The following is a 14,560-nucleotide window of genomic DNA, read 5'->3' as shown; positions in this document are numbered from 1 at the left end:
TGATTTGGAACCACAGCTAGCAGTACCCAGGACTTACTTTTGATTCTGCACTCAGGGACTTGGGGACCATATAGGGTGCTGGCTATTGAATTCATGTCATCTTTGTGCAATGCAAACACCCTACCTCTCTCTGACCACAATATTAACTTTTTTTTTTGGTTTTTGGCCCACACCTGGCGTCGCTCAGGGGTTACTCCTGGCTGTCTGCTCAGAAATAGCTCCTGGCAGGCACGGGGGACCATATGGGACACCGGGATTCGAACCAACCACCTTTGGTCCTGGATTGGCTGCTTGCAAGGCAAACACCGCTGTGCTATCTCTCCGGGCCCCACAATATTAGCATTTTTAAGAGTTTAGGCCAGTAGTTTTATGGAATGCCTGAGAATGTTTTTTCCAGAGCTACAGCTGAGTCTAAGACCAAAATGGAAAGATAGAAACTTTGTGAAAAGTTCTTTATGGAGAGGCATAAGGAATTAAAGGACAAAGAATGGTAACTGGACAGACTGGATAACACACACACAAATATGTATGTATATATATATATATATATATATATATATATATATATATATATATATAACTAATAGCATCTATTCCTCTGGTTACAAATACTGACAAACAGCCCAATGTGATTCACAGGTCACTTTTTATTCAGTTCTTTCACCTATCTTCTGACTTCCTAAACCTTGCATTGGTCTTCTGGTCATTACCATTTACTGAGTATATACTATGTGTTGGGCACACAGTATTCTTAGGTATTACCTCATTTAAGCTTTACCATAACAGATTCTAGGAATAAGGAACTTGTGTCATATGGAGGCTGGATGGATAGTACAAATGTTAAGGTACTTGCCTTGCATGTGGCCGACTCCAATTCACCAGGGTTCCTCAGACACTGCCATGGGTTACTGCTGAACACTGAGCTAGGAATATCTCTGATCATTACTGGGTATGGGATCCAGACCAAAATATAATAATGCATAATATAAATAGATCTAATTTTCAATACACTTATTTTATGTATAGTTTATTCATTTTATTACATTGAAATATTTAGGATATCAAAGTCAGAATAGAGAATTTTACCCCTCCCCAAAACTTCCCTTCTGTCATCTCTTTAGAGATACCCCTATCCCTCATCTGTGGAAAATATTGCTACTTGCTTTTGCCTATGCAGGCTGTTACCAATCATAAGCTCTAAAATGTTTCCAGCATTTATGGATTTTTCCTATGTATTAACCAAATAGTTGATTCCTGGTGAGGACGTTCTAGCTCAGATCTCAGTCTTCTATGCTAACTAAAATTCATCGAACTGCACAGAAAGGTCAAGGGTAAACACAAGAGTTCATAAACAATGTTACATGTCAGCTTTCCTAAACTCTTCATTCTCTCTTATCTTTCCAGTTTCCCTTGGAGCCAGTCTTATCTATAAGCTAGAAATAGCTCATGTTAGGACCAAACTTAATTGAGACAGAGACAGAAAGGAAAACTGTGTTTGGGCTCTTATATTACAGAACTTTGAACAGAAGAAGGTTCTTCAGAGTTTTGTCTTCTGCCTTTTCCCTTTTCCTGTCTTTTCTTAGTCACTTAACTATACACACTACTAAAGTTGCCCGGTGAATGGAGCTCAAAGAAAGTGGTAAAAAAAAAGTGTACCATTCTAGTATTTTATCCACTACATCTGGGATTTATAATTTTATTACTTTTCTATTACTCAACTCATAACTAAATATTTTATCCCGGACCTCTTCATCATAGTACAAGTTTTTAGAAGGCTTTGAGTTGGTGCTGAGAGATGATGAAAACACAAAAATGGTTAAGATCACCACAAGTTTAGTGGCACTCTTCATTTTTGAGGGGGTGGGGATAGTTGCACTACATTCAGCTTACCTGAGAACACCACACTGGACTTACCCTGGTTATGCTCAGGGGATCATATGCAGAGTCAGGATCAAACTAGTTTAACTGTACACAAGACTGACACCTGACTCCAATAATTTTAAAAAATGCAGTGAGATTGTATGATTATAGTAGTAATAATGTTTATAGGTTTTGTGTTTTGTTTTTGTTATTGTTTTGGGTCACACCCGGTGATGCTCCGGGGTTACTCCTGACTCTGCGCTCATAAGTCGCTCCTGGCTTGGAGGGCGATGTGGGATGCTGGGGGATCACACCGCGGTCTATCCTAGGCTAGTGCAGGCAATGCAGATGCCTTACAGCTTCCGCCACTGCTCCTGCCCCTAATGTTTATAGTTTTGGAACACTAAGTTTCACCACCACCAAATTACCAGTTCTGTAACACCGTCGATTATAATTTTTTCCTTCTCCAACCCCTGACTACCCATGCCTTGTATCATCAGTTCTATGGTAAAGACCAAGGGTTAGTAATTATTATATATTGTCTACCCCTTGTTTTATTTTTAATATGCCATGTGTATTCAATATAATTTTTTCTCCTCCTGACTCATTTTGCTTAATATAACACACTCTAGTTCCATCTACATTATGGCAAAAGACTATATATTTTTTCTCATAGCTCAAAATATTCCATACACATATATATGTTTAGTGGTACTTTTATTTCTTTTTTTTTTTTTTTTGTGGTTTTTGGGTCACACCCGGCAGTGCTCAGGGGTTATTCCTGGCTCCAGGCTCAGAAATTGCTCCTGGCAGGCACGGGAGGACCATATATGGGACGCCGGGATTCGAACCGATGACCTCCTGCATGAGAGGCAAACGCCTTACCTCCATGCTATCTCTCCGGCCCAGTACTTTTATTTCTTATTTTTTTCTCTATACCTCCTATTGCTATTATTTTTCAGAGTTCTCAGTTTCAAGGTTTGTCATGCATTCTCAATAAGCTTTATAGTTAATTTCAGTGAGGAGAGAGATAAAAGGAACTATTTTTTTTCTTCTTTATAACTACAATCAAAATCCAGTCAGGTCATAGTGTCTTTCTACAAAAATGCCCCATAGACACTATGATGTGTTGATTGGTTTTCATAACCTATTTGCCTAATATTACCAATAATTTGTATCTCTTTTTTCTTTTTTATTTCAGAGGAGAGCGCGTACACAGTCCCCCACTACCATAAATTGCACAGTCAAGTTTCCCACATTTGGGGAAATTGCAGGGGTCAGCACACCTGGGGTGCATTGGGCCAGCCTCCCCCTGGGGAAACCACCTTCCTGATCATGGAATCGCCCCACCAGGTAAGTATAATAATTTGTATCTTAACAAATGCACTATCATGTATACAATTAGCCAAGCCCAAAATCTGATCATTTTTTTTTAGTTTTTTTTTGGGGGGAGGGTCACACCTGGCAGCACTCAGGGATTACTCCTGGCTTTATGTTCAGAAATCACTCCTGGCAGGCTCAGGGGACCAGATGGGATGCTGGGATTCAAACCACCTTCTGCATGCAAGGCAAATACCCTATTTCCATGTTATCTCTCTGGCCCCCTGATCATTTTCTTAATATTTTACTATGTAATGGCTACATGCATTATTTCATTGATTCTTGAATCTTCCTTTTTATATCCACTATCTTAAATTATTTAGGCCTTTTTAATTTACAACTGGGATTAGAGCTATATTCAGCTAAGCAGTATAAATGACTGATACTTTTAACTTTCTTTATTAAATATATATTTCTTAAATTTTGTATTATATATGCATAAAATACATATGAATAAACACAAGGCTATAAATGGTTTATATTACCACAAAATAAACCTATTCATAGTCAGAGAAAAACTCACAACATCCAAAACCCTTTCCCTTCTTTCTATAGGTGTCAATATATTTTTCACATTTTAAAAACTCTACTAATATGTAGAATCATATTGTATAATTTAAATGAACTATATTTATGAAAATCAGTCATGCTATTGTATATGTATGCTGTTTTATTTTCACAGTTGTTAGTGTTCCATTGTATGTTAAATCATTCCTTGGTATGGTTGATAAATATTTAGTTATTTTAGCTTGGGTCATTAAGAGAAGTGCCATTAAGAAAGCTCTCAATGTCTTTTGCTGGTCATAGTTCTCATTTATAATGAATGTTTATCTACCCATGATGTTTCTGACAGGCTTATGTTCAGTTTTGATACTTAAAAGCTCTTTGCCAGAATTGTTATACAAGTTTGTACTTCTTTTTAAACATTTTTATTTAAAAGCTGTGATTTAGGTGCCAGAGCAATAGCACAGTGGGTAGGTAGGGTGTTTGACTTACATGCAGTCAACCCAGGTTTGATGCCCGGCATCCCATATGGTCCCCTGAGCCTGACAGGAGTGATTTCTGAACAGAGAGCCAAGAGTAACCCCAGAGCACCACTGGGTGTGGCCCTAAAACAAAAACAAACAAAAAAACTGTTTATAAAGTTAAGTCTTAGTTGATTTTTGGGCATACAATATTCCAGCACCATTTCTACTACCACAAGTGTCATCGGTTTGTATTTCTATCATGAAACTTAAGAGTTCCTATTGCTCTATAGTTGAATATTATTTTAAAGATATATATAGATATATGAATATATAGATATATAGAATATTATTTTAAAATATATATTTGGGGCCGGAGTGGTGGCGCAAGAAATAAGGTGACTTCCTTGCCGGCGCTAGCAGCCTAGGACGGATGGCGGTTCGATCCCTTGGCTTCCCATATGGACCCCCAAACCAGGAGCGATTTCTGAGCGCAGAGCCAGGAGTAACTCCTGAGCATCACTGGGTGTGATCCCCCCAAAATAATAATTATATATATGGGGCCAATAGTCTCTCTATATATAGACTTCAGACTTTATCCAAAACAGTCTTGAGCCAAAGGGAAGGAAAAGTTACTACAGAAAAAAAGAATATTGGGAAAAACGGGAAATAAATCTCAGATTTAAAAAGTATTCCTCTAACATTAATGAAGAAGATTGTGTGTATTTCAGAGGAGCAGAGTGTGCCTGGATTCTGGGAGGAGTGTGGGGGAGCATCCCAGAGAAAAATAGTGAAGTAGGGAGTCTAGGGTATTGAGTTAAAAAAATAATTTTCACAAAAGCATTGAAGACCTACTGGGCCTGCAAGGTTTAACACAGGGGCTGATGGGTATCTTAGTATTAATTAGTGTGTGCAGATAATTTAATGACTAGGGAATTATAACCTTAGGCCCATGTGTATTTTAAAAAAAATCTCAATATTCAGACATAGCTCTCAGTGAAGTGCCCTAAGAAAACAAGGCTGAATATCTTTTTAGATTTAAGATATTAGGACCATAAAGTGGGATTAACTCTGATTTATAAAGAGGTGTGATATTTCTTATATCTGATATTCCCTAGCATTATTACTAGCTATATAAAATATATTTGTGAAAATTAGAGAATTAGACTTTCTCTAAGTCATCAGTGTTGATCCAGGATTTCTCACTCGGTAAATAACATGTAAACTGGACTTCATGCCCCATTCATGTTCCTTGTACCATAGAATTTGTAGAACTATATATAGAAATTGAGAATGACCCCTGTTCCAACCTGCCCTTCACATCATCACCAGAGTTCTTGTTTTCAAAAACAACATATCCTCCCTGTTTAAAACGTTTCAGTGGCTCCCTTTTGTTGACTTCTGAACTGACAAATACAGTACTAGCCTTAATCATATGTAGCTCTTGAGCATGTGAAGTGTGAGTAGTTCAAACTGAAGTGAGTTATAAATAAAAATACAAACCATATTTTAATGAACTGATGTTTATAAGGTAATGTAAAATATAGCATTAATAACTGCTTTTATTTACTAAATATTACATTAAGTTTATATCAGATCAAACTGGTAATAATATTAAAGTTAATTTTACTTAAGTTTTCATTTCTTTTTTTTTTTTTTTTTTTTGGTTTTTGGGCCACACCCGTTTGACGCTCAGAGGTTACTCCTGGCTATGTGCTCAGAAATCGCCCCTGGCTTGGGGGGACCATATGGGACGCCGGGGGATCGAACCGCGGTCCTTCCTTGGCTAGCGCTTGCAAGGCAGACACCTTACCTCCAGCGCCACCTACCCGGCCCCAAGTTTTCATTTCTTAATGTGAAATTGCAAATGTGACTCATATCACATTAAGCACAGTGTTTGTTTAGGTAAAATCCAAATTCATGGCTTTTACTGAAAACAGTGCTTAAGACCAACTCAATTTCAGGGTAAGCTCAGTGGGGCCCCAACGTGGGAGGTGTAGAGTCAGCAATGAGAGACAACAGGACACTGGTATATTACTGAAACTGGCTCTGCTTATGCTTGGTCTAGCATATTCATTTATATGTTTTACTGCAAGTTTGACCTTAATCTGATCCAGAAAAAAATGCTTTCTCCATTCCTCTGAAATTTGTGGCTCAACAAGATCCATGTTTTACAAAATGCATATCAGTTTCTTTCTTAGCCATAGACAATATTAGATACAAAATACAGGGAAAAAGAAAACATAGTTGTCGTTAATAGGCGATAGACAGAAGCATGTATGTCAGTAATAAGGATCTTACCAACCAGTCGTTCCATACAAGACAAATCAACACACTTCACCCCTTTTTTATTAACCCAGACATTCCCAACTCCCTTCTCATGTGCTATTGTGTGAGGTGGGGCAGATCGATCACAACGACATTCTACATCCCCTTCCTGTGGTTTTCACAGTCTTCCTCCAATCAGGTATCCAATGTCCCTCATCAAGGCTATTACAGTTGGCACCACTATTTGTATTTTCCCCATCATGAAACCTTGCTCAAGTGAGGTCAGAATACAAGTTCCAAAGGTATCATGTATTCACTAACTCAAGCCATCAGTTACATTTTTATCCATTTATTCTTATTCAAGGGAATATATATTTAACTTTTCAATACTAACATTAAAATTAATATTATAGATTTACTTAAACAAAATCAGTTTAAGTTTCATTATCAGTTTCAATCCCAACTATGTTTACACATTCTTTAGGATTCATAATAGTCAGGTAATCAATATCTCTGTGGCATTGTGATTTGATGGGATGCTTGGTATGATTCTTATGATTGTGAATATTTGTAAGTTAGATTTATGTCCTAAAATGTAATCTACACTAGATATTCTTGTGAACTAGAGAAGAATATATATTCAGCTTGTTGAGGATGGAATGTCCTGTATAAATCCATTGGTCCCAAATCTTGTTTCTTTTTTTTTTTCGGTTTTTGGGCCACACCCGGCAATGCTCAGGGGTTACTCCTGGCTGTCTGCTCAGAAATAGCTCCTGGCAGGCACGGGGGACCATATGGGACACCGGGATTCGAACCAACCACCTTTGGTCCTGGATCGGCTGCTTGCAAGGCAAACGCCGCTGTGCTATCTCCCCGGACCCCCAAATCTTGTTTCTTATCAGCATGTCCTTATTGAAGTTCTGCCTAGCGGATCTACCCAGTGTTGAGAAAGACTTGTAGAAATTTCCCACCACTGTCATGTTTCTGTTTATGTGTTTCTCTAGGTTTGTGTGCAAATGCTTTGCATAATTTCCTGACCCAACATTTGGTGTGTATAATATTGATTGGTGTTAGTACTTCTTGATTGATTGTTCCCTGATCAATAAATAGAGTTTATCCTTGTTTCTACTTTCTTGAGATGGAATGAAATTTGATCTGATATTATTATGGCTATCTCACCTCGTTTTGTTTTTTTTGTTTTCCAGTGGCACATATAACAGTCTTCTTTCCTTTACTCTGATTCTATGTCTATCCTAAGATTGTAGTTTTTTTTTTCTGTAAAAAGCAGATGGGTGGGTTTTGTTTTCTCATTCAATCCTCTATTCTGTTGATTTTTATGGGAGTGTTTTGTCACTTTACATTCAAGGAATTTACTGGAAGAGAAGGCTGTTGTGCCATTATTTTGTGTAGGTTTATTGTTGTTGTTATTGTTGTTGTTGTTGTTACAATTGTTAATTTCATTTTATAAGTGACCTTTCAGTAGTTCCTTTCGAATCAGGTTGGTTATCACAAATCTTGCAAGTTCTTTTTGTGAGAATTTTTTTATCTCTTTCCCATATAAATGAGTAATTTTTATTTTTCATTCCACTCTTTTCTTGTCTAAAATGTTTTGTAAGGGAGAACAGATGTAACTCTTGTATTCTTTTCTTTATATTTAAGAGGGTGTGGGATGCATGCTGAGAACTCTGGTGGAAGGAGGTCATCACGGGTGGTAGGAATAGCCCTAATTTACCATCACTATATGCCTGAAACACAGCCATGAAGGAATTGTAATTTACAATGGTCTCAATAAAAATTAAAAAAAAATTGATCTATTGAATTTATTATGCAAAATATGTCTACTGCTAAGCCTTTCATGTTATTTTCCTAACCACTCAGGGTACTTGAGTATGAAAAAAAATAAAAGAAATCCTGCCTACTAATTACTCAGTTTGTTCAACTTAGATTTGCGGCTGTACATTTTCTGAGAAAAATAAGTGCTAAGGCCGACATGCCTGAAAATAGAAGTATAAATGGGAATGTCTTTGCAAAGGTGCAATAGTGTTCATGGAGTTTTGGGAGGGAGAGGGCAGATATACATCAGGATAGGTAAATTTCTTGGCTAGGGCTTGGGAAAAGGAGGGGGCCGGGGTACGTTGGGACCTGGGTGATACAGATTCAGTTCAAGAACTACAGGTCCTATCCCTCGGACAATGTACCTGGCATGAGAGAGCATATGAAAGTTGGTAGGGTTGACTCTCTGGGCCTTGGGATTAAGAAGGGGATCTGCATAGATTGTATTGGGTTCCCGGGGGATATATATTCAGCTCAAGGAATAGAGGAAATATTTTAAATATTTTTTTAAAATTGAAAAATCAAAATTCTTAGTAAAGAATGAATAATTTTATTAAGTAAAAGTACATATGAGCTTTTTTTTATTTTGGGGTGCCACACCTGTGATTCTCAGAGCACTATCTCAAAAATTATATCTGAAGATTCTCAGAAGACCAAATAGTAGAGTGCTAGGACCAAATCAATATCAGTCAAGTACAAGACACATAATCTATCCACTGTATTATTTCTCTAGCCTCTATAAAGAGATTATAGAAGATATTCTAAGACATCCCATAATTGTTTGCTGTCCTTATAGGAATAAACATAAATATGATTTGTCCCTATTTGTATTTTGTTATTTTATGAATGTATTGTCATAAAAGAAGAAATATTTAATCTTATTACATATGTTATGTTGGTATGAATATATTCTAAAATAATAGGAAACTTCCTAATTCCTTTAACGTTCTGATTAAGTTATTGTATAAAAGTGCTATATGTCACAAAATTAAACTACTTGAGCATGAATATGGTGATATTATTTATGGTCATATAAATGATTTCCCATATAAAGATACTATTGTATCTTCTAATGATTTGAGTTCAGAGAAAATCCAAGGAAAGGTATAAACGGATTGTAATGAGAATGTACTTTTGATGAGAAAACTAGACATTTGTCCTTTCACAACTCACAACTGGCAACAGAGTAAATTATCTCTCCTTTATGACCCCACACACTGGTGTTATAATAAAATGATATAGTGTAAGATACAAGAAATATATCAATGTCCTGAGTACATGCTGCACAAGGGCAGCCTGAATTTAATAACTGGCACTGCTGGTTTCCTTAAGAACTACTTAGAGAGGAAGAAGTTTCTCAGCTTAATATAGTCTCATTTGTTTATTGCTACTTCCACTAGTTTGGACAGTGATGTTTCCTCCTTGAAGACACCTTTAATCTCAGTGTCATGGAGTGCTTTACCTACATGTTCTTCTATATACCTTTTGGTTGCGGGTCTGGTATCAAAGCCTTTAATACATTTGGATTTGACCACTGTGCATGGTGTTAGATGGATGTCTGAGTTCACTTTTTTGCATGTGGCTGACCAGTTCTCCCAACACAACTTGTTGAAGAGGCTTTCCTTGCTCCATTTTGCATTTCTTGCCCCTTTATCAAAGATTAATTGATTGTATGTCTAGGGAACATTCTCTGAATGCTCAAGTTGATTCCTTGATCTGAGGGTATGTCTTTATTCAAATATCATGCTGTTTTAATGAGTATTGCTTTGTAGCACAATTTAAAGTTGAGGAAAGTGATGCCTCCATCTTCTTTTTTTCTATTGGTTACTTTAGCTATTTGTGGGTGTTTATTGTCCCAAATTAATTTCAGGAGTGTTTGCTTCATTTCTTTGAAGAATGTCATGGGTATCCTTAGAGAAATTGCATTAAATCTGTACAATGCTTTGGGAAGTAGTACCATTTTAATGATGTTAATCTTTCAAATCCATAAACAGGGTATATGTCTCCATTTCCTTGTGTCCTCTTTTATTTCTTTAAGCAGTGTTTTGTAGGTTTTTTTGTATAGGTCCTTCACTTCTTTAGTTAAGTTGACTCCAAGGTATTTGAGTTTGTGTGGCACTAATGCCAATGGGATTTTTTTTAAATGTCCATTTCTTCTCTATTTGTGTTTAAGAAGTCCATTGATTTTTCCATGTTAATTTTGTAGCCTGCCACTTTGCTATATGAATCTATTGTAACAAGGATACTAAGGCCACTCACATAATGGGAGAACCAAGTCACCCAATGCTCATCAAATAAAGTGCTAATATCTAAGATATACAATGTACTGACAGCACTTAACAAGAAAAAAGCATTTAACCCCATCAAAAATGTGGAGAAGAAATGAACAGACACTTCCTCGAAGAAGAAATACAAATGTTGAAAACACACAGGATAAAAATGTTCCACATCACTAATCATCAGGGAGATGCAAATCAAAACAACAATGAGGTACCATCTCACGCCACAGAGACTGGCACACCTCATAAAGAACAAGAACAATCAGTGCTGGCATGGAGGTGGAGAGAAAGGAACTCTCATTAACTGCTGGTAGGAATACCATCTAGTCCAGCCTTTATTGAAAACAATATGGAGATTCCTCAAAAAAATGAAAATTGACTTTCCATATGATCCAACTATACCACTCATAGAGATATACCCTAGAAAGACAAAAACACAACACAAAAATGCCTTCTGCACACCTATATTCATTGCAGTTCTATTTATAATAGCCAAAATGTGGCAACAACTCAGATGTCCAACAACAGATGAGTACATGATGAATGCCTAAAGAAACTGTGGTATATATACACAATGGTCCATATACACTATTGGCTATCAGCAAAAATGAAATAATGAAATTTTTCTATAAATGGATGGACATGGAAACTGTTATGCTGAGTGGAATAAGTCAGAGAGAGATAGGCATAGAATAGTCTCACTCATCTGTGGGATTTAAGAAAAATAAAAGACATTATTATATTAATACCCAGAGACAATAGAGACGAGGGCTGGAGGGATCGCCCATGATATGAAGCTTACCACAAATGGTGGTAACTTCAGTTAGAGAAATAACTATTCTAACAACTATCATGACAGTGGTAGTGAGTGAGAGAAATAGAATGCCTGTCTTGAATATAATAGACAGGGGGTGAGGGAAGAGGGAGATGGGGTCAATGGTGGTGGGAAGGTTACACAGGTGAAGGGGGTGTTCTTTTTTATAATAGAAACCCAACCACAAACATGTTTTTAATCATGGTGCTTAAATATATTATTAAAAAAGAAAATAATAAAATTAAATTAAAATTTAAAAAGTAACCACTTAGAGAAATTTTTGACCATAGAGCATGGAGTAGCCCTGAAAAAAAAACTCAAGAAACAAAACAAAACTGATTCAGTAATCACATCACTTTACTTCTGAGGATTATATCTCATGGCTTCTCCTTACAAGGTCATTTACCACTTTTATGAGGCCTTTTGGTATAAGAGAGCCCTACTTTATCCAACTCCCTCCTCAAGGTATGATGAATTAGTCTTGTTTATAATTTGTATGTTTTCTTATTGAGTAGAATGCTTAAAATTTGTTTGCTAATTTTAAGGTTTACTCTAATAGGAAAACATTATGTATCCCCTTTCATTGCTGGTAATCCATGCATATTGACAATGGAGTATTTGCCTATTGTCAAAGATGCATAAAAATCCTTAATGCCAAACATAATTGTTTCATATTGCTTTCACCATGTGCTCACTAGTAGATAAAGTCTATACATTCCATCATCTTGAGCCAGGAGCTATTGCCCCCTGAATCAACAAATTTGGTTCATACCACACCAGAAAATTCCAGGAGCACAAACTGCTAGTCATCAAGGATCCCTTAGGGGACTGAAAAAATTCACTCAGGGGTCAGGAGGTCATGACTTGAATGCATAAAGACAGAGATTGATCCCAGCATGAATAGCTTTCCCCCACCCCACCACCACCACCAGGTGTAGTCATGGAGACTCTCAAGCACAACTGGATATGCTCATGATGGTCCCGAGTACTACCTGGGTCGTCCTGCTGTGCTTAAGCAGCAGTACATGTTCAGGCCCTAGTAGGCCAAGTATGATTGGGAATAGCCCCATCAGCACTATTTTGGAGGCCGTTCAAATAATTTTCTTAGTTATAAAATTGAAGTTGACAAAACATCTACACAAGGACAAGAAACATGATGTTTTAGGTAGACAGCTAACCTCAAGACACAGAAGTGTATCCTGAACATAGAAGTGTATGCTGTGAATACACAACAGTATATCCTGTTATACACAGCAGTGTGTCCCAACATACAATGATAAATTTAAATATTATTTCTTCATGGCTTAGTTTGTATAGAAACAATTGAATTTATAATTATATTCTACTAACCATGGGTATAATTTTGGTATCTAAGTGTAGTATGGAACTCATCCACACTTATTTCCTAAGTGTAAAGGGTAAGTCTGATTTCAGCATAGTTGATTCAATTTTTAAGTTTTCTAACATTTTAAACTAGTGGCTCTCAGGGATTAGAAAAAAATTAAGGTAAATTTTGTAAATTGTTCTCATTAATTGCTACTGTTCGTGTTATTTTGGACTACAGGCATTACAATGGCAATGTCTCCAGACATTACAGGTTAAGATCTGTATGGTAAAAACGAAAATAAATGCCTTTCTATAAAGCTCTGAGTCCTTGTCATATTAGTCTAATTCCAATTGTCCTGGATTGGCCTCATTCCCTAATGACTAAATGAGAGGATCATCAAGGACCTATATAGATACAAAGAACATGACTATATCACTCTGAGAGGACCTAAGGCCCAAAGCAACACAAGAGTACTATTCTATGGTATATGTGAAGAACACAAGGTGGAAATATGGTCAATAATCATTTTTTGAAACTTAGTACCCCTACTCTCCTCACTCCCAAAGTAAATAGGAATCTATGTGATTAAGAAAGCAAAAAAATATTTGCTTTTTAAATGTCTTTATTTAAACACTGTGAATAAAAACATGATTGTAGTTGGATTTCAGACATACAGAGAACACCTCCCCTTCACCAGTGCAACATTCCCACCACCAGTGCCCCCAATCTCCTCCTTCCCCATTCCCGGCCTGTATTCTAGACAGGCATTCTACTTCTCTCATTAACATTGTAGTTGTTAGTGTAGCTATTTCCCTAACTGAACTCACCACTCTTTATGGTGAGCTTCATGAGCTAGTCCGTCCAGCCCTGATCTCTGGGCATTATAACAATAATGTCTTTGATTTTTCTTAAAACCTATAGATCAATGAGATTTTTCTGTGTCTTTCTCTCTCTGTGGCTTATTTCACTCAGCAAAACAGTTTCTATGTACATCTATGTATAGAAAAATTTCCTTACTTCATTTCTTCTCATGGCTGCATGACATTCCTTGTGTATATGTACCACAGTTTCTTTAGCCATTCATCTGTTGAAGGGCATCTTGGTTGATTCCAGAGTCTGGCTATTGTAAATAGTGCTGCAATGAATATAGGTGTGAGGAAGGGAATTTTGTATGTGTTTTTGAATTCCCAGGATATATCCCTAGGAATGGTATAGCTGGATCATATAGAAGGTCAATTTCCAGTTTTTTGAGGAATCTCTATATTGTTTTTTATAAAGGCTGAACTAGACAGCATTCTCATTAGCAGTGAATGAGAGTTCCTTTCTCTCCACCTCTCCACCAGCACTAATTGTTCTTGTTCTTTATGATGTATGCCAGTCTCTGTGGTGTAAGAAGGTACCTCATTGTTGTTTTGATTTGCATCTCCCTGATGATTAGTAATGTGGAGCATTTTTTTATGTGCCTTTTGGTCATTTGTATTTCTTCTTTGACAAAGTTTCTGTTCATTTGTTCTCCCATTTTTGATGGGGTTAGATGTTTTTCTTGTTAAGTTCTGTTAATACACTGTGATCTTAGATATTAGTCCCTTGTCTGATGGGTATTAATGAATAGTTAATGAATAGTGGGTGGCTTTTGTAACCTAGGCACTATATCCTTTGAGGTGCAGAAGCTTCTCAGCTTAATATAGTCCCATCTGTTTATCTCTGCTTCCACTTGTTTGGAGAGTGTAGTTTTCTCCTCTAGTCTCAGTGTTGTGGAGTGTTTTACCTATGTGTTGTTCTATATACCTTATGGTTTCAGGTCTGATATTAAGATCTTTAATCCATTTGGATT

General features: G+C 36.7%; 1 non-coding gene across 1 annotated transcript; it reads right to left on the bottom strand.

Moving 5' to 3' along the window:
* Window positions 1-3,058: 3,058 nt before the first annotated feature.
* On the bottom strand, window positions 3,059-3,221 carry LOC125999953 (U1 spliceosomal RNA). The gene has a single exon (XR_007492377.1). It is a non-coding gene; the product is annotated as a U1 spliceosomal RNA (small nuclear RNA).
* Between the last annotated feature and the right edge of the window lie 11,339 nt (window positions 3,222-14,560).

The sequence above is a fragment of the Suncus etruscus genome, chromosome X (genome assembly GCF_024139225.1).
Source record: "Suncus etruscus isolate mSunEtr1 chromosome X, mSunEtr1.pri.cur, whole genome shotgun sequence".
Taxonomy (NCBI): domain Eukaryota; kingdom Metazoa; phylum Chordata; class Mammalia; order Eulipotyphla; family Soricidae; genus Suncus; species Suncus etruscus.
The sequence above is the reverse complement of the archived record's forward strand: the minus strand, read 5'-3'. Positions and strand labels throughout refer to the sequence as shown.